Below are 22,032 nucleotides of genomic sequence, written 5' to 3' on the forward strand. Positions count from 1 at the left end.
AGAATTCGCGTACCGTTGCGCCATGGTGGTATTTGCGGTTTGGCATGGCGCGTGTGCGCGTACTTGGTGCAGTTAGCGTTGGCGGTCACTACGGTGGCGCTGATGGCATAGTACTTTGTGGTGACGGGTCATGATCGCACCGAGCGCTATTCGATGGCGGTATTGCATTTCCGCCATCGTTTTTCGATTTCCGCCAGGGTCGTAATGAAGGCCAATGTATAGAAGCTTGCTATAGAGGAATATATAGCGTGGCAAGGCTGGCCATATTAGGAAAATGGACGCTGGCTCACGTTGAAAATAACCAAGCTACGTCAGAGACAGTCCGAGGCTGTAAGAATCAGGAGACGCATGAAAACAGTTTCATGTGCAGAGCCGACAATGAGTCAAGGTTAACCTTGAGTTAACGATGCTATTTTCGAAGGATTAGCAGAGGGTACAAAGGGAATACGTGGATAAGATCTGAATGTGGGACATTCCTCATAGATGGAAGAAGACAAACACATCTGTGAGAGCCAAACTGTTGGTCAATTAAAAGTGTACAACGTTCATATGTGATAGAGTGAGCAAGACTCTAGAGGCCCAGAGGAGCAACAACACCTTGCATGAATTGAATCAAATAACAATAATGGAAGGATGAAACTGACAAATTTGTGGTCTCTTCACATGTGACTCAGAGGTCCCATACAAAGGCTATTCATACAACCCTTAAGCTAAGATAGTGGTGTTCTCATACTCCCTTGAATGTTCCAGTACAGTGAGCAGGCACAAGGTCAACTACAAATGGAAGACTTTGGATGATAGCCTGCTGATGAGAGGTGATGGACTAATTGGGGAAATGGGGAGTAGTCGGTGGGGTTGGGGGACAACCAAACTAAATGTTGCAGGAGCCAATCGCCTGTTGTTATGTCCACTATAATCAGTATTATACATATTTAGAGGTAGCTCAAGGTGTGCCCTACATATATGGGGTAGCAAATGATGCATAAATCCTTAAATGTTCTACAGGTAGTTATGTTCCCTTCACCAATTCCTTCCCTTGATAGGTTTTGTATTTTGCCACTTAGAATGATGTTATAGATGACGCATATTGGGATATAGACATCCAGTGTGCAAGCATCAGTCCAATGTCTGCCAGTTGACCCTGCTTTATTTCATTGATAATAAAGTAGTACTTTGCCATATTCTTTGAGTCTGTCCAATTATTTTGTCTGAGATCTATTATTGTTATTCCACCTAGCACAAAGAAGCTCCAAGGTGCTAGAGCACAACATCTTTGCCAAACAGAAACCGCAAGATGCACAAGAATGCATATGAACTGCTTGCTGACTCTTACACACAACTAACATGTGCGGGCATGTAAATAAAGATGGAAGCCACAAGCACCTTGGAGTGAATGGAAGAAGCAGAATAGACTAGAGAATACAGAGACAAACTGACAGGCTGATCTCGCTGAAGGATGCAGACTGGGCTCCAAGGGCAGCCCACATGCACTGCATTGCCAAGGAAACAGAGAGAGGGAAAGTTTCAAGTCAGAAGAAGAGATAGGACATCTGCAAGGAATACAAGCCAAAAATCATCATAATTACACGCAAGAGAAATCCATTTTGTGGTCCCTACACACGTGATCTGAACCTGCACGACGGAGCCTGTTCATTCGAGCCAGACTGAGGTGGCTGCTCCCATCGAACTGAAATCAGGACAATACAAAAGTAATACCTGGTTCAATGCCAATAATTCTGTCTCAAGGCCTAGGAGATCGGAGATGGTAACTTGTCGAGAACATGCAGCACCTTCCTGGCCATTCTCACCACCTTGAATAGTTACACTTGGCCTGATAACTTTCCAAAACTCCAAGACTGAGAAGACCCTATTTGCCCAATCCCTAACCACCTTCCACGTTAAGCTCATACTTTGTTGCACCATCCAATCACCTCAAACTAACCTGTAACATTTGTACTCGCAACATTTAGAGGTGGTCGTAGGAAGAGCCACCAGATATGTTTTACCCAATTGTCACACTAACCCCATACAAAATGTGTCTATAGTTTACCTTACTAACCAATCCTGACCCGCGTTAGGTTTTGTAGGGTGCAACTTCATTTTGTGACGTCATGTATTACCAAAACTGGACAATAGGCTCAAGATCGATGAGCGAGTGTGGAGAATGCTGCATTGTTCATACTGCAATCCCTGTCATATAATTTTCAATAAAGGCCGTAAAAATGTTGTCCTCTGGCCGGATATTCAATTTTTTGGTGCAGGGTATTTCCTTGGCCCAGTTCCTCTTGCCTGTAATTGGGAAGATTGATAATAGTTTCCCTGCCTGTAATTCAGGTGGTAGCAGAGGACAATCTGTAAGAGCCCCAGCAATTAAGACCATTTTTTCCTGCCGCGTGCCCAAAGGGATGTGTCGCAATCCGCGAGGACCGGATTGAAAACCATGCATGGACACTGAGCGGTCGCCAGGAGCTGCCTGGGAGAAATTCCTGCCTGCTCCCTGTGGGACGCCAAGTAGACCAGATGGCAGAGTGGCAGATTGTGGGAGAGACGGTGCCCAAGGGCTTCAGCGGATCTGTGGAGTGTAAGTATAGACTCAGCCATATGACAAATATTGGAGAGTGAAATTGTCCTTTGTGATTTGTTTTGTGTTATTCATGAAATATACCTGTTTCCAGGTGTTTAGCTAGGTTACGGATTAATTATTTATGAGTTCCTGTTTTCAAGGCGCTAGCTTAGTTAAGCAGATGATGAGGTTTCCCTGTTTCTAGGTGCTAGCTTAGTTTACGGATGAATTATGTATGGATACCTGTTTCTAGGCAGTCAGCTTAGTTTACAGATTAATTATGAATGGATTCCAGTTTCTAGACAGTCAGCTTAGTTTACAGATACATTGGGCCTCATTACGAGCATGGCGGTAGCCGTGCCTGTATGGCAGGTACGGCTACCAACATGCTCGCTACCAGCCCCGCCACCCACAATTGGGCAATAACCAGCCCATTACGAGATGAATGGGCCGGTAATTGACCATTCGTGGGTGGCGGTATTGCCGGGCTCCCGATCCCTATTCAGCCCCATAGGGCAGAATGGGGGTGGGGAGCATGGTTGCACCGGCACCGTTGATAACGGTGCCAGTGCAATCACGAGTTCTGCATGCGGGTGCCGCACAGCCCGCCAGGTAAGACCTAGCAGGCTGTCAGGGACCCGCAAGCAGAACTCAATGTGGCGGGACGGTATGAACGGTGCCGGTGCCTTACCGATCCCGCCACTATTATAATGAGACCCATTGGGTATGGATTCCTGTGTCTACGCACTCGCTTAGGTCGTAGAAGGTGGTTTCTTAGTTTATCTTTACTGCTGTATTCCTATGCTCCGTTATAGTAGAGGGACCACATAGTTTGGATTCCCCTGTGATTTAAAAAGCAGGAAGACGCCTGTGTGTCATTTGTGTTGTGTCTTGGGGTATCGTGGGATTTGAGAGTACACTCAAAGTATTGGGATCTTAGCCTTGGGCTTGTGACGTCACATAAAAGGTTTTTAATAAGACATGGCATGTTGATGTGGGGGTGAAGGCCTGTAGTAGGGCACAGACTGATGGCTAGAGAAAACGGGGAAAAACCTGGGAGAAAACAGTGGTTTTTAACTTGATGAGGTGATGTTGAAATTGTAAAAGAGTGTTATTCCATTTTGGTTGGGCTCGAGGAGCATGTGAAAGGATTGTGGCTTAGCCTTTGAGGGCAGAAAATAGAGTGTGGGCAGTGCACGGAGCACGCTCCCATTGACGTCCGTGAGCCAGAGAGTTAGGTGGAATATTTCACAAGCTGTTGTGGTTTGAGAATTTGATTGAGAATTGATGATAATTGTGATCTATCATTTGACAAATTGTTGGAACGTGTACAAAATCCAGTCTTGAGGACAAGAAAGTATTGGCAGTCAGAAGGTGACGTTCCACCATGGGTAATACACCCCTTAAGCACTTGTCCAAGTCCCTTCCACAGTATCAAGACAAAATATGCAAGTATTGGGCAGAATGGACTTGCAATACAGGTGGCAAAATGGCAAAACCATGGCCCCGGGAGGGCAGTCTTTCCAAATCTGTACTGCAGCACATGGCCACGAATGTACATGATACATATAAAGGAAATAATTGAGTAACCAAGTATATTAGAGCTATGGAAAATGGTTGAGGACAGGGAAGAGGACCCACCCAAGAAGGAGTGGATGCTGAGCCAGCATGATGTGGGGGTAAAGTGCCCAAGGCTCCTCCTACCCCTCCTCAACCGTCTGATCCTACAATAGAAGTCCAGGGATTTTATCCCTTGAAAGGATTAAAATCAGCAGCAGGATATACCAACACTGATTATGCACCATCTGCGTATAGCAACAAAGATACAATTAGTGGTGCAAAGCAGGTAAATAGGAGAATAGGAACCATAGCTGATGAACGCAAGGAGTGCAGCAACTTTCAAGCGAAATTGATTGGGAGCAACAAGGTGACACCAGGACATAGTGGGAATTACGAAGTGACAGTCCCACCAAACGAGTGGCTATGGGGACAGATACAGCTCAATTGGAAGGAAGGGCTGCAGTAGAGCATAGAAGCGTGGAGTAGGAAGCTCAGAAACAAAAGGAGAAAGAGCAAGAGGACAGATGATGGAGGAAGTGAAGAGAAGAGAGATAGAAGAGAAAGAGGAACAGGAATGGTTGAGAAGGAATGCAGAGAAAGCAGAAGAAAAGAAAAGAGGAAAGAGAGAAGAAATGGCAGAAGGAAATAGAGAAAAAGACGATGAGAAAGGTGGAGGACGAAAAAGAGGCAGTTGCAAGTGAAGAGGAAAAAGAGGAAACTGGAAATCGAAAGGCTTGTTAAAGAGCATTGGCATAGAGAGGAAGAAGAAAGAGAAGGAAGCCAGGAGTGGGAAAGAGAGAGAAGTAGAGAGAGACGCCTGAAGGAGATAGAGGACATCATGACAGGACCAAAATGTTTAAATGGTGATCTGGAAGTTGGGGAACGGAGAAGAATAGGGATACTGTAAAGGAGCAGGAGGGATAGTGCCTCAGCCCCTAAGGCAAGTAAGAGTATAGCGGGATCCCCATCAAGGAGGGAGAGCGACACACTGGATAGAGTAACAAGGAAACGACAGTGAAACACATATTAAGGAGGCTTCATATTGAAGACCAATAGGACGAGGACAGAGATGACAGAATGGGAGCATGGGGTCCGATGAGGACCCAGGGGAAAGTAACAATGATGAAGGGAGGAGGCCATGCCACTCCTTCAGGGAAGTAAGCCCAGAGCGGGAGACACTGTGAGGTGGAGATGAAGACATTGAGAAGGACAAGATGTGACCCGAGGGATGCCTTGAGTGTTCCAAAAGTAGATTACATAGTGCAGACAAATTTACTCCATATGCACAGAGGCTGAGAGCCTTACTGGGATGGCAAAGAGCCAGTATGACAAGAGCGTTCACTACCACAAAAGACTTAGGGAAGTATGACAGAGGAGTAGGGCTGACAAAGTTTCTGTTGCTAGAAAAGGGTGGTGGAAAACCACAATATATGCCATGGCAACAGATGAACAAAGATAATTTGCGGTGCAAGTTACCCTTGTCGACTGCAGGAGTGGGGAAGTGGATATATGTTATAGAAAGACTGACGGCAAGAACAACGTTGGCAGTGAGCGACATCAAGAGCATACTCTCAGCCATTCTCGGGGAGGTAGCTGACGATATATGATATGATATGATATGATATGATATGATATGATATGATATGATATGATATGATATGATATGATATATGATATGATATAATATGGCCTGCACACAAGTATTTCTCATTTCAATGTTTGGAAACAAGCAGGGTACCCCGGAGAGACAGCACAGAACATGGCGCATGATGGCGTGCCGTTCAGTAACTGCTCTGAGACTATAATACCCAGACACATCTGACAGAAGCCCAATTATGGCACGTAAAATGTGCGAGGACGAAAACCAATTTCAATACATTCAGGAGATACAAGAGCATTGGCGTCCCAAAACGTGGGAACCGTGAGATAAAAAAGTGGGTTTATTTTACCATATACTAAGCAAAGGGTTAACAGAGCAAGTATAGAAGCAATTCAAATAAATTAGTGGGGATGGAGGCGAAGTCATGGTCATAAATTCAGTTGACTATAGTTCATTATTGTCAACTAAAGCAGGAAAACGCGAGAAAGAAACGTGAGGAAAGAAAACAGCAGGAAGCGAAGTTAGTACAGAAAAAGCTATCAAATTATACAATTTAAGGGGTGATCTAGATGACCGGGGAGTAGTTACTCAGAACACACAAAATCGACAGCAGGTGGCAGGGGGATGTTTTGCGGGAAGAGGAGCCGCTAACTATTGGGCACGGGGCAGAGGAGGGGTGCCTGGTGGAAGAGGAGTTGGGTATCTAATGCAGCACGGTGGAGATGGGTTTAACAGGGGACAGCCTAGAATTATGTGGGGTCCACCACAATGTTCGACGTGTGGTAAAATGGGTCACATATCACAAATGTTTAAGAGTAAGGATGGAATGTAGAAGAATGGGGAGCATACCAGACCAAACAGCCTGACTATTATGCCCAAGATCACATGCAGGCACAGGCACAAGTGCTGCAAATGAGGCCAGCACAACATGCACCAGGAGAGTCACACCAGCCCATGGTGTACACATAGCAGGCACTAGGGTACACACAGCCACAGCAAACAGTACAGTAAGCACCGGTGCAGCAGAACTTTGTAACCTTGAGACACACAGACTCCACAATGCAGACTCCCATATAGAGACTAGGGGAAGCGACTGTGGTTGGGGGCAACCTATTTACGGGGTTGGGGATAACTTTATATCCACAATAGGACAGCCCACAATCAGACGTGATGTGTCCAATCCTATCTGTTACACCCGACCCGAATAAGAAACACATGTAAGGGTCACTATAGGTGATAAGGTATTCTCTTTTCTCGTGGATACAGGGTAGATGAGTACCTGGATTAGGGAAGGGAGATTCTCAATGTCAAGCATTGCCATGAATGCGCAAGGATTCTCTGGGGCTACATCTTTGGTTCCTTTTACTGATGAACTTCAAATTTATATAGGGGAACATGACCTTTCCATGTCACTGGTATATTCCTGACAGACACCAGTTAACATAATGGGAAGGGATATGATGAGCAAACTTAATATGAACATTTCATTCACTGAGCAGGGAATAGTGTGTTCGACCCCAGGAATTCAGTACATGAACGTACAAGAATGTATTCAGGCCTTTTGCATCAGACCGCACAGAGGAGGGTGCCTGTAGAGCCCAAGTTGTTCCAATATTGAGAGGAAGTGCTATTAGCATGGCTTCCAGGGATACAGGGCAAACTGCATTGTTTGCCCAATGAGTTTTTGTTCAGACCAGAGATTCCCTTAGACAAGAAAGAGGGGCAGGTGGTTGCACCAAAGCTACAGACGGTTAAAGTGAAAGACGAAAGGATAGTACTACCCGAGACTGACAATACAAGACGAGCATGGTGATCAGTGATCATGGTAGGAGAAGGGCACAGACTGACTGACTTGACCGACAAAGAGTTGTTCAGAGATGACTATTCGGATTTTGAGACAGTGTTCTTTATGAGCATTACTTATTGGTCGAGAATTAACTACAGGGAAGTACCACAGAGATTGGCCCTACTGAAAAAGGCACCAGTGCCATTTCTTGGGGAAGATTTAGAACATGTACCGAGCTTCTAATGGAACAGCAGCCTGTATGACGTTGGCTTGTTGAAAGGAGTGGGAGCAGTCAAAACCAATCTCAAGCCAGGGGCAATCTTTCCAAGGGCAAAACAATATCCTTTTTCCCAGGGAACACTAAAAAAAGTATAAGACTATTGTGTTTGGGTATCCGGGTAGCAGAGAGCTATTTACAAATCTAGATAGTTTTTCCACTAATAAAACATGCTCTAACTAATTCAATTGTTGTAGATGGACTGCTGCTTTACCATCAGATCATAGGTTACCCAACCCTATGCAAGAAATGAACAGACTAGTGATCTGTGGAGAAAGCGCTGTCCTACAGGTATCCAAAACTAGTACAATGTGATATGTTGTTATCCAATTACACATTTATTGTTCCTTAAATGATGGGCCCATAAAGTGCCAACATGTGTTTCAACCAATTTGATCCTTTTCAAGGTGGGGCCAAGAAACCAAAATACTGATGGTATCCTGTTAGCAGTTCTTGATCCCTTTGCTGTGAGAAAGGTCAGTAGCAAGAAGATTAATCTTGATATAGAAATCTGTTGACTTCCGTGATGAAACGAGTGTAAGTACCTCAATTGAAAAACAGGACGTTTAGTAACATTCCTGGTTTTTCTAATCTTTCTTATGTGTGAGATATGCTTCGTAAGGTCCTTTGATTGGTCAGAGTAAGTGTCCCACGTGGTACACACGATGCAAGCCACAAGAAACAAACATTTTCATCAGATGGGATTTACCCCAGTACTATTTCAACATTTCTACAAACATGCATATACACAAAACGCTGAGGTTTTAACGGCGAAACCCCTTTACGTGGGACACTTGCTCTGACCAATCAAAGGACCTTACAAAATATATCTCACACGTATGGAAGACCAGAAATACCCAGGAATGTTACTAAATGTCCTGTTTTTCAATCAATTGAAGTACTTACACTCGTTTCATCACGGAAGTCAATAGATCTCTATATCAAGATTAATCTTCTTGCTATTGACCTTTCTCACAACAAAGGTAACCCAAACTGCTAACAGGATACCATCAGTATTTTGGTTTCTTGGCCCCGCCTTGAAAAGGACCAAATTGGTCGAAACACGTGTTGGCACTTTATGGGCCCATCATTTAGGGAACAATAAATGCGTAATTGGACAACAACATATCACACTGTACTAGACTAAAAAAGGGATGGCTACATTTAACCCCTCATGAGATGGTGACAGGATGACGCATGCGCCTCCTGCTTGCTGCTCCCACAAGTGCGTTGACAGATGCTCAAAGTACAGCCACTGTTCTGGGTGATGAAATGCATGAAAATCTCACTTCAATGATGGTTAGTGTTTCTTTTATCTCTAAACAGCTCAAGTTCCGGAGGGGGAGGTTGAAGATGGATGATGAAGATAATGCAGCAGTAGAACAATCTGAACTGCTTACGCAACTCCTAAGTGTAGTGAAATTGGATGTAACTAAATTAAGCAAAACTAAACTTCTCCTTTGGTCGAAAAAGAAAAGTGGCAACCACATGGATTATTAAGCACCACTCTGATACCAGAGACACTTCTGTATAGGCGCTTTATAAATGTTATATCATATCATATCATAAAAGTGAGGTTAGATGGTGAGGGGCGAATGTCTAATTGGTATCGTACATGCCATGCGGTAAAACAGGGCTGCATTCTCGCCCCCACCCTCTTTAATCTGTTCTTGACGGATCTTCAGCAGGCCCTTGATGTAGCTGGTGCCTATGCTGTTAAGTGTGGTGGGATCAGTGTGTCCTGTTTAGGATATTCTGATTACATTGCAATTATGGACTATACCCTGCAAGACGTGCAACAAAGATTAATGTCATGCAAACATATGCCACTTTTAATGGTCTGAAAATCAATATGGACTTAACAAAGATTATGAAATTCAAGCAATGCAATAACAAAAGACATAAGAACTGCTGGAACATAGATGGACTCCCGGTTGAGGTAGTATGTATGTACAAATACGTTGGGGTGGTCATTCATGATCATTTAATGGTATTCCTACAAAATATCCCCACTAAAAATATTGCTGTACATATGGCCGTTTGTCTCACCATAGGCAATATTTTTGTGGAGGATATTTTGTGGGAGAGGGGGTTGCGGGTGTGTCCCCCGCACATTTTAAAATAATGCAGGGGTTGCAGGGGTGTCCCCCGCAGGGTCCATGGGTCAATATCACCGCAAAAATATGGCGATATTTTTGTATCCCAATATTTTTGCGTCGATATTAACACATGGAACCCGTTTAATGTGGTGGGGACACTGGGAGTTTCTTGAGAGCAAGGTTAATCATCATGCAGGTGCTGTTAGTAAGTTTGTGGATAACAATGGAGGCTGTTCTGTTTCACCAATACTAACTGTGGTTTGAGGAAATAAATAAATTCAGAAAATAAAGACAATGGAAAGAAATAATGTGGGAAGGCTACTGAGACTTCCAAAGACCACTGCCCTTGAAAATATATTTTTAAAATGTGCTATAGTTAGTGTAGAAAATATGATCAGCATAACATGACTAATGCTTCATAGGAAATTGATAGAGCTAGAACCTGATGCAATAATTCATAAGATATACATGTGGTATATGCAAAGCCAAATGCATATGCGTAATAGTTGTTTTAAAATGATCAATAGTAATATAATACTTTGGTCAGATGTTTTAGACCTTGGTATTATGCAAGCGGCATTTGGTAGCTGTACATTTCAGATAAAGAAGATCTTAGAGGCTGTAGATAGAGAGCAAGCATGGGTTCCTCTGGACAGGAGAATACATTGTAGAGAATATTTGGAGTATATGCGTAGGCAAGGAAAGCAACCAAATTATCTACATGCCTATCCAAAGGCAGCATATGCTGATCAACTTTAATTGTGTGGCTAATTATGAAATAATTGGAGCCTGGTTGGGTATACCACGACAAGAAAATACATGACGGTTATGTGGGGATAATGTCTTAGAAACTTCTAGGCATTTATTTATTCATTGTGAGAGTCTAACATCTGTTAGAAGACAATATTTCACTAAATATAGAAATTATGTTTTTAGTTTCTCTAATCGGGAATTATCGGATCGTTTTATGAGTGGTGATGATTTTATTATGATGTTTTATGGTGTCAAACATTAGGATTATTTATTGGACATTTTGAATATTCTTGTGAAATGAGTGATTTGTTTGATTGCTGTATTGGGTAATTGTAATTGGTGTTTTGTTGATTTTGTATAAATTCTATATATGACTATATGTCCCAAAAACTAAACTCATCCTTTGGTCTAAAAGGAAAGTGGCAACCGCAATGATATACCTAAGCAAGCATACAATTCAGAAAGTTGATTATTACGACTACCTGGGTGTACAGATTGATGAGGGAGGCCATTGGAAAAAGCAGATAAATAAAGCGCACAAATGGCCCAGAGGCATCAAGGCACTGTTACAGTGACCAGTTACAAGCATTCAGTCGTATCAAGGTTATGCAGTTGTATGAAGGTTATGCAGTGCAAATTACAGGTATTTAGCATATACATTTAGTAGAACATGTTGGACAGGCAGTTCCCTTGCATGTATATAGCAAAAAGATGGTCCTTGCCTATTCGAACAAAAACGCTTTGAGGGCTTTAAGGAATGCCCAGTATGACGGTTCGGCTATTAAGGTGGGAGGCAGGGAGTTCCACTGTTTGGCTGCAATGTAAGAGAAACTAGCGCCTCCAACTTTGGCACCTCTGACTTTGGGTTGTAAAAGTCGATCGGCATCTTCTGGGAGAGGTGGGGGGCTGTGTTGGAGAGGCACTTGTGGGTGATGGACAACGTTTTGAATATGACACCCTCCCTGATAGGCATCCAGTGTACTGCTCTCCAGGCTGCAGAGATGTGATTCCTTTTAGGGATGTTAAGTGCTGCTCGGAGCACATTATTTTGAATGACTTACAAATTCTGAATGTTTTTAGAAGAGGTGCCAGCAAAGAGGATGTTGCAATAGTCCAGGCTCGAACCGATGACAGCCCGAGAGATGGCGAGGCAAATGTCTGTAGACAGAAATGGTTTGGAAGCGTTCAGTAGTTTGGACGCATAGACTGCAGAGAATGTGATGGAGTTCACCTGGCATGACAGTGAGAGGGCGGCATCCAGATGTACCCCGAGGGTCTTCAGTGAAGACGAAACAGGGACCCAGTTGTTGTCAATATCGAAAGCTGAGTATTGGTCATTGAGATTTATTAATACAGCAAGGGTCCCTACCGGCAGGATTTCTGTCTTGTCCCCATTTAGGCAGATGCAGGCCTGAAGGGTGGAATATGCAATATTGGGGGCCTTAGAGTCTTCTACATAGTTGCCTGTGAGTGGGAGGAGAACTTGAGTATCATCTGTATAGTTTGTGTGGGCTATGCCGATGGAGTACAAGATGATGAAAAGAGGTCGGATGAATATGCTATACAAGGCCGGGGAGATGCAAGAGCCTTGAGGTAGCCCGCAGGAGATGGGTGTTGGCGCAGCACTCTCATGCTCTGCAAACACTCTCATGACTCTGCCTTCTAGGAAAGAGGCAATACAAGTTGTAGCTTCCCAGGAGAAGTTGGCTGAGGTAGTAAGGGGGTGAAAAAGGATTTGTGATCCACCAGGTCAAAAGCAGCTGACAAAGCCAAAAGGAGGAGCAGGGCAGGTTTACCCATGTCCCTAATCGCACTCATCTGGTTTGTTAAATTCAGCAGTGCAGATTCAGTACCAAGGCAAGGGCAGAATCCGGATTGGAGCATGACCAATATGTGGTTGGTTTCTAGGAAGTGCTGAACCTGCAGATATTCAGCTCTTTTTAGAATTCTCAATAAGAATGGGACTATCGTCATTATGGACCGTGGGGTACCCAGGCTTCCTTGAGGCTGGACGGAACCAATCCTGCAGAGAAGGAGGCGTGTATAAAGGTGGTGATGAAAGGTTCAAGTTCTTATGAGCAGTCCTTGATGATAGTGCTAGGACAGGCATCCCCTTTAAACCTAGAGGGTTTTAGGCTTTTCAGGATAGATTGTACTTCAGCTCCAGTGATCTCCTTGAAGTGGAACCATGGGGCATTGGGGGTACGTGGGTTTAAGGTGGCAGCCGTTGCTATGTCACAACGGGGTATGTGCAGGCTGCCCTGATTGGTGAGGATTTTGTTTATTCAACATCTCAATTTCGTTAAGCATAGTCATTTTGGATGTTGCTACACCAGGCTTCATCTTTAGTGAGGGACAGGGGTTGGGAGGGGGGCGTTCCAGGGCGGCAAGTTCCCCGGAAGATAGTAAAGATCTCTCTGGTGTCTGACTTGGCGTTGGTGATTCTCAAGTTGATGGAGGTAGATTTGGCCAAAATAATCGCTTGTTTGTAGGCTTTGAATATGTTAGTAAACTCCACTTTTGCCAGGTTGATTGGGCAAGCCGTTTTTTTTTTCCGGAGTTCTAGCAGGTCTGCGGTGAACCAGGAGTTAGAGTGTATGACAGGTTTGGCTATACGAGGCTATACGAAGCATAAGAGGGGCAATGGTGTCTACTGCATTGGCTAAGGTAGAGGCATATAGGTCTGCTAGAATATTAGGATCATTGGAAAAGGAAGGCTTAAAAATCAGGATGTCCAGGAGGGGTAGTATACGCTCTTTTTCAAAATTACTTGAGCTACGCGCTAGCGCCGGTGGCAGTGGTAAGGTGGAAGCTTTGTGTTTCTTGGGTGGATGACATGATGGTCTGACGGGGGCATGGGGTGTTGGAGTTGATTGAGGTCAGGCAGTTGAAGTCTGCAATCCAGTCCAAAGTACGGCCCTTGAAGTGGGTGGTATTATTAATACAATGCCTAAAATCTAAATTCAGCAGCAGAGTATACGGGGCAACTATCTGAGCATACACCAATCCCCAAAGACTAGTAAGTCAAGAAGCAATTCTTTTGAAAACAATGCTTCACTACCAAAGTGCACTCCTTCACAACCCCTACATTTGAAAGTGGGATTAAAAGGAGTCGTTTTCAATGCCAAACTTAAACCTCTACTTTATTGGAATAGGCTGTGGACATCCAAACATCTAATTCCGTATCAGAAAGCACTAAAGGGTGTTCTATTACTAAATGGTGTCAAAACCTTACCCCGGGTGCCGTGTATTTGCAATCTCATGGAGAGTTTAGATCTAAATATACCAGAGCTCTTTAAAAATACCCAGTTTTCACTTAGTGATGCACCAAATACTAAGCTCCAAATCAAACAGAAATATGAGGAATGGCTCTGTAGCTGTACATTTGTGGCAGTAAAAACAAACAGGGTAATTCATAGAATTTCGCAGAAAAGTGTCGCAAGCGGCTGGGGCAGAGTGTCCGCGTGCGATTGTCTGCGCCAGGCACGTGCGCTAAAACCGATTTCCGCGCACAGCGTATTCATGGATTTTAGGCTCCCAAACCAGCCGTGGCGCAGAGAATCGCAGCGACCCTGCAGCAGCGCCAGTAACGCCCCCAAGAACACCCTCGCGCAAGGAAAAGCCATCAAAATCGCTAAATCATCGCAAAGGGCTGCGCTAATCCTGGACCAGTTCACCGGGCTGGCAAACAGCAAACGCCAAGCGGGGAACATGTATTTCCGGGGTGCGCGGGAAGTTCCACATGCGATTGGCCCCGTGCAAGCAGGGTACGTGTATTCCATGGGTGCGCGCGAAGTTCCACACGCGATTTCAGCAGGGTACGTGTATTTCAGGGGTGCGCGGGAAGTTCCACACGCGATTTCAGCAGGGTACATGTATTCCAGGGGTGCGCGGGAAGTTCCACACGCGATTGGCCCAGTGCGAGCAGGGTACGTGTATTCCATGGGTGCGCGGGAAGTTCCACACGCGATTGGCCCCGTGCAAGCAGGGTACGTGTATTTCAGGGGTGCGTGGGAAGTTCCACACGCGATTGGCCCAGTGCGAGCAGGGTACGTGTATTCCATGGGTGCACGGGAAGTTCCACACGCGATTTCAGCAGGGTACGTGTATTCCAGGGGTGCGCGGGAAGTTCCACACGCGATTTCAGCAGGGTACGTGTATTTCAGGGGTGCGCGGGAAGTTCCACACGCGATTTCAGCAGGGTATGTGTATTTCAGGGGTTCTGGGAGTACTACACGTGAATTGGCCGTGTGGATCCTCCCAGGTGTACGCTCCACAACCTCCACGGCCCCTGCAGGCAGACCACACCACGGGGGACTACCCTGCACCCTTGCTCATGTCCCACAGGCAGCCCATCCACCATGGGCATGCCCCCCAGCCAACCCACATGTCACCTTGCACTACTGATCAACAATGCATGTCTCCCACCACCCCCACCCCCAGCAGTGTAGGGGCAGCCTCCACCAGGCCCCCACTCATGTCTCCAACCACCCCCACCCCCCAGCCACCATGGGCAGCCCCCACCAGGCCCCCACTCATGTCCCCTATCACGCCCACCCCCAGCCACCAGGGGCAGCCTCCACCAGGCCCCCACTCATGTCTACCACCACCCCCACCCCCCAGCCACCAGGGGCACCCTCCACCAGGTCACCACTCATGTCTCCCACCACCCCCACCCCCCAGCAGTGCAGGGGCAGCCTCCACCAGGCCCCCACTCATGTCCCCTATCACCCCCACCCCCCAGCAGTGCAGGGGCACCTTCCTCCAGGCCCCCACTCATGTCTCCCACCACCCACACCCCCCAGCAGTGCAGGGGCACCCTCCACCAGCCCCCACTCATGTCTCCCACCACCCCCACCCCCCAGCAGTGCAGGGGCAGCCTCCACCAGGCCCCCACTCATGTCTCCCACCCACCCTCACCCCCCAGCCACCATGGGCAGCCTCCACCAGGCCCCACTCATGTCCCCTATCACCCCCACCCCCCAGCAGTGCAGGGGCACCCTCCACCAGGCCCCCACTCATGTCTCCCACCACCCCCATCCCCCAGCAGTGCAGGGGCACCCTCCACCAGGCCCCCACTCATGTCTCCCACCACCCCCACCCCCCAGCAGTGCAGGGGCAGCCTCCACCAGGCCCCCACTCATGTCTACCACCCACCCCCACCCCCCAGCCACCATGGGCAGCCTCCACCAGGCCCCCACTCATGTCTCCCACCACCCCCACCCCCCAGCAGTGCAGGGGCAGCCTCCACCAGGCCCCCACTAATGTCCCCTATCCCCCCACCCCCCAGCAGTGCAGGGGTACCCTCCACCAGGCCCCCACTCATGTCTCCCACCACCCCCACCCCCCAGCAGTGCAGGGGCACCCTCCACCAGGCCCCCACTCATGTCTCCCACCACCCCCACCCCCCAGCCACCGGGGGCACCCTCCACCAGGCCCCCACTCATGTCTAACACCACCCCCACCGCCCAGCCACCAGGGGCACCCTCCACCAGGCCCCCACTCATGTCTCCCACCACCCCCACCCCCCAGCAGTGCAGGGGCAGCCTCCACCAGGCCCCCACTCATGTCTCCCACCACCCCCACCCCCCAGCAGTGCAGGGGCACCCTCCACCAGGCCCCCACTCATGTCTCCCACCACCCCCACCCCCCAGCCACCAGGGGCACCCTCCACCAGGCCCCCACTCATGTCTCCCACCACCCCCACCCCCCAGCCACCAGGGGCACCCTCCACCAGGCCCCCACTCATGTCTCCCACCACCCCCACCCCCCAGCCACCAGGGGCACCCTCCACCAGGCCCCCACTCATGTCTCCCACCACCCCCACCCCCCAGCCACCAGGGGCACCCTCCACCAGGTCACCACTCATGTCTCCCACCACCCCCACCCCCCAGCAGTGCAGGGGCAGCCTCCACCAGGCCCCCACTCATGTCCCCTATCACCCCCACCCCCCAGCAGTGCAGGGGCACCCTCCACCAGGCCCCCACTCATGTCTCCCACCACCCCCACCCCCCAGCAGTGCAGGGGCAGCCTCCACCAGGCCCCCACTCATGTCTACCACCCACCCCCACCCCCCAGCCACCATGGGCAGCCTCCACCAGGCCCCCACTCATGTCTCCCACCACCCCCACCCCCCAGCAGTGCAGGGGCAGCCTCCACCAGGCCCCCACTAATGTCCCCTATCCCCCCACCCCCCAGCAGTGCAGGGGTACCCTCCACCAGGCCCCCACTCATGTCTCCCACCACCCCCACCCCCCAGCAGTGCAGGGGCACCCTCCACCAGGCCCCCACTCATGTCTCCCACCACCCCCACCCCCCAGCCACCGGGGGCACCCTCCACCAGGCCCCCACTCATGTCTAACACCACCCCCACCGCCCAGCCACCAGGGGCACCCTCCACCAGGCCCCCACTCATGTCTCCCACCACCCCCACCCCCCAGCAGTGCAGGGGCAGCCTCCACCAGGCCCCCACTCATGTCTCCCACCACCCCCACCCCCCAGCAGTGCAGGGGCACCCTCCACCAGGCCCCCACTCATGTCTCCCACCACCCCCACCCCCCAGCCACCAGGGGCACCCTCCACCAGGCCCCCACTCATGTCTCCCACCACCCCCACCCCCCAGCCACCAGGGGCACCCTCCACCAGGCCCCCACTCATGTCTCCCACCACCCCCACCCCCCAGCCACCAGGGGCACCCTCCACCAGGCCCCCACTCATGTCTCCCACCACCCCCACCCCCAGCAGTGCAGGGGCAGCCTCCACCAGGCCCCCACTCATGTCTCCCACCACCCCCACCCCCCAGCAGTGCAGGGGCATCCTCCACCAGGCCCCCACTCATGTCTCCCACCACCCCCATCCCCAGCCACCAGGGGCACCCTCCACCAGGCCCCCACTCATGTCTCCCACCACCCCCACCCCCCAGCCACCAGGGGCACCCTCCACCAGGCCCCCACTAATGTCTCCCACCACCCCCACCCCCCAGCCACCATGGGCAGCCTCCACCAGGCCCCCACTCATGTCTCCCACCACCCCCACCCCCCAGCAGTGCAGGGGTAGCCTCCACCAGGCCCCACTCATGTCTCCCACCCACCCCCACCCCCCAGCCACCATGGGCAGCCTCCACCAGGCCCCCACTCATGTCTCCCACCACCCCCACCCCCCAGCAGTGCAGGAGCAGCCTCCACCAGGCCCCTACTCATGTCCCCTATCACCCCCACCCCCCAGCAGTGCAGGGGCACCCTCCACCAGGCCCCCACTCATGTCTCCCACCACCCCCACCCCCCAGCAGTGCAGGGGCACCCTCCACCAGGCCCCACTCATGTCTCCCACCACCCCCACCCCCCAGCCACCAGGGGCACCCTCCACCAGGCCCCCACTCATGTCTCCCACCACCCCCACCCCCAGCCCCCAGGGGCACCCCCCACCAGGCCCCCACTCATGTCTCCCACCACCCCCACCCCCCAGCAGTGCAGGGGCAGCCTCCACCAGGCCCCCACTCATGTCTCCCACCACCTCCACCCCCCAGCCACCAGGGGCACCCTCCACCAGGCCCCCACACATGTCTCCCACCACCCCCACCCCCCAGCCACCAGGAGAACCCTCCACCAGGCCCCCACTCATGTCTCCCACCACCCCCACCCCCAGCAGTGCAGGGGCAGCCTCCACCAGGCCCCCACTCATGTCTCCCACCACCCCCACCCCCCAGCAGTGCAGGGGCACCCTCCACCAGGCCCCCACTCATGTCTCCCACCACGCCCACCCCCCAGCCACCATGGGCAGCCTCCACCAAGCCCCCACTCATGTCTACCACCACCCCCACCCCCCAGCCACCAGGGGCAGCCCCCACCAGGCCCCCACTCATGTCCCCTATCACCCCCACCCCCCAGCCACCAGGGGCACCCTCCACCAGGCCCCCACTCATGTCTCCCACCACCCCCACCCCCCAGCCATCAGGGGCACCCTCCACCAGGCCACCACTCATGTCTCCCACCACCCCCACCCCCCAGCAGTGCAGGGGCAGCCTCCACCAGGCCCCCACTCAAGTCCACTATCACCCCCACCCCCCAGCAGTGCAGGGGCACCCTCCACCAGGCCCCCACTCATGTCTCCCACCACCCCCATCCCCCAGCAGTGCAGGGGCACCCTCCACCAGGCCCCCACTCATGTCTCCCACCACCCCCACCCCCCAGCAGTGCAGGGGCAGCCTCCACCAGGCCCCCACTCATGTCTCCCACCCACCCCCACCCCCCAGCCACCATGGGCAGCCTCCACCAGGCCCCCACTCATGTCCCCTATCACCCCCTCCCCCCAGCAGTGCAGGGGCACCCTCCACCAGGCCCCCACTCATGTCTCCCACCACCCCCACCCCCCAGCAGTGCAGGGGCAGCCTCCACCAGGCCCCCACTCATGTCTCCCACCCACCCCCACCCCTCAGCCACCATGGGCAGCCTCCACCAGGCCCCCACTCATGTCCCCTATAATCCCCACCGCCCAGCAGTGCAGGGCACCCTCCACCAGGCCCCCACTCATGTCTCCCACCACCCCCACCCCCCAGCCACCAGGGGCACCCTCCACCAGGCCCCCACTCATGTCTCCCACCACCCCCACCCCCCCAGCCACCAGGGGCACCCCCCACCAGGCCCCCACTCATGTCTCCCACCACCCCCACCCCCAGCAGTGCAGGGGCAGCCTCCACCAGGCCCCCACTCATGTCTCCCACCACCCCCACACCCCAGCAGTGCAGGGGCACCCTTCACCAGGCCCCCACTCATGTCTCCCACCACGCCCACCCCCCAGCCACCATGGGCAGCCTCCACCAAGCCCCCACTCATGTCTACCGCCACCCCCACCCCCCAGCCACCAGGGGCAGCCCCCACCAGGCCCCCACTCATGCCCCCTATCACCCCCACCCCCCAGCCACCAGGGGCACCCTCCACCAGGCCCCCACTCATGTCTCCCACCACCCCCACCCCCCAGCCACCAGGGGCACCCTCCACCAGGCCACCACTCATGTCTCCCACCACCCCCACCCCCCAGCAGTGCAGGGGCAGCCTCCACCAGGCCCCCACTCATGTCCTCTATCACCCCCACCCCCCAGCAGTGCAGGGGCACCCTCCACCAGGCCCCCACTCATGTCTTCCACCACCCCCACCCCCAGCAGTGCAGGGGCACCCTCCACCAGGCCCCCACTCATGTCTCCCACCACCCCCACCCCCCAGCAGTGCAGGGGCAGCCTCCACCAGGCCCCCACTCATGTCTCCCACCCACCCTCACCCCCCAGCCACCATGGGCAGCCTCCACCAGGCCCCCACTCATGTCCCCTATCACCCCCACCCTCCAGCAGTGCAGAGGCACCCTCCACCAGGCCCCCACTCATGTCTCCCACCACCCCCACCCCCCAGCAGTGCAGGGGCAGCCTCCACCAGGCCCCCACTCATGTCTCCCACCCACCCCCACCCCACAGCCACCATGGGCAGCCTCCACCAGGCCCCCACTCATGTCCCCTATCACCCCCACCCCCCAGCAGTGCAGGGGCACCCTCCACCAGGCCCCCACTCATGTCTCCCACCACCCCCAGCCCCAGCAGTGCAGGGGCACCCTCCACCAGGCCCCCACTCATGTCTCCCACCACCCCCACCCCCCAGCCACAAGGGGCACCCTCCACCAGGCCCCCACTCATGTCTCCCACCACCCCCACCCCCCAGCCACAAGGGGCACCCTCCACCAGGCCCCCACTCATGTCTCCCACCACCCCCAACCCCCAGCCACCAGGTGCACCCTCCACCAGGCCCCCACTCATGTCTCCCACCACCCCCACCCCCCAGCAGTGCAGGGGCAGCCTCCACCAGGCCCCCACTTATGTCTCCCACCACCCCCACCCCCAGCAGTGCAGGGGCACCCTCCACCAGGCCCCCACTCCTGTCTCCCACCACCCCCACCCCCCAGCCACCAGGGGCACCCTCCACCAGGCCCCCACACATGTCTCCCACCACCCCCACCCCCCAGCCACCAGGGGCAGCCTCCACCAGGCCCCCACTCATGTCCCCTATCACCCCCACCCCCCAGCAGTGCAGGGGCACCCTCCACCAGGCCCCCACTCATGTCTCCCACCACCCCCACCCCCCAGCAGTGCAGGGGCACCCTCCACCAGGCCCCCACTCATGTCTCCCACCACCCCCACCCCCCAGCAGTGCAGGGGCAGCCTCCACCAGGCCCCCACTCATGTCTCCCACCCACCCCCAACCCCCAGCCACCATGGGCAGCCTCCACCAGGCCCCCACTCATGTCTCCCACCACCCCCACCCCCCAGCAGTGCAGGGGCACCCTCCACCAGGCCCCCACTCATGTCTCCCACCACCCCCACCCCCCAGCCACCAGGGGCACCCTCCACCAGGCCCCCACTCATGTCTCCCACCACCCCCACCCCCCAGCCACCAGGGGCACCCTCCACCAGGCCCACACTCATGTCTCCCACCACCCCCACCCCCCAGCCACCATGGGCAACCTCCACCAGGCCCCGACTCATGTCTACCACCACCCCCACCCCCCAGCCACCAGGGGCAGCCCCCACCAGGCCCCCACTCATGGCCCCTATCACCCCCACTCCCCGCCACCAGGGGCACCCTCCACCAGGCTCCCACCCATGTCTCCCACCGCCCCCACCCCCCAGCCACCAGGGGCAGCCTCCACCAGGCCCCCACTCATGTCCCCCTGCACCCCCACCCCCCAGCCACCATAGGCAGCCTCCACCAGGTCCTCACAATCCCCAATCATGTGCGTTATGGTCAGCCTCCACAGCCAAAAAGCCCTACCAAGTAACCCATTCACCCACATGGAAATGGAAATTACATGTTACACCCCCAATGTTCATAAAGCTTATGAACCCATGTCCGTCACACACAATGGTTGCAATTGAATAGGAAAACACCCAACATGACATGCATGAAACCAATGAGATGATACCACACAGTGAAGTATGAAAACAAAATTGTATTAAAAAAAATAAGAATGCAAAAGAAATGAAACAAACTACAATGGCAATGAAAAAAAGATAAGCTGCATGTCCGTTTAAAAAAATAAAAACACCAAATCCTAATCCAAAAAAATGTTGTCCAAAGTCAAATGAAAAATAAAATCAATCCAATGAAGAACTATGTACAAAACTTCCAAGGGTCCATGAGCCCAACTGAACAAAGGAAACCTACAAAAAACCCTAACTAAAATGCAACTATATACAAAAAGTGGAGCAGTGTCCGTCGACTCCAAATCATAAGAACAAACAAAGGAAACCTAAAACTAAAGAACTATATACAAAGGCGGCGGGCAAGTCCAGCGGCTCACTCCGTGGTGTTCCGGGCCAGGGCATCATCGAACTCCTGTTCGATGTCCCGGAGG

This window comes from Ambystoma mexicanum, chromosome 5q, assembly GCF_040938575.1.
Source record: "Ambystoma mexicanum isolate Mex_15411 chromosome 5q, UKY_AmexF1_1, whole genome shotgun sequence".
NCBI lineage: Eukaryota > Metazoa > Chordata > Amphibia > Caudata > Ambystomatidae > Ambystoma > Ambystoma mexicanum.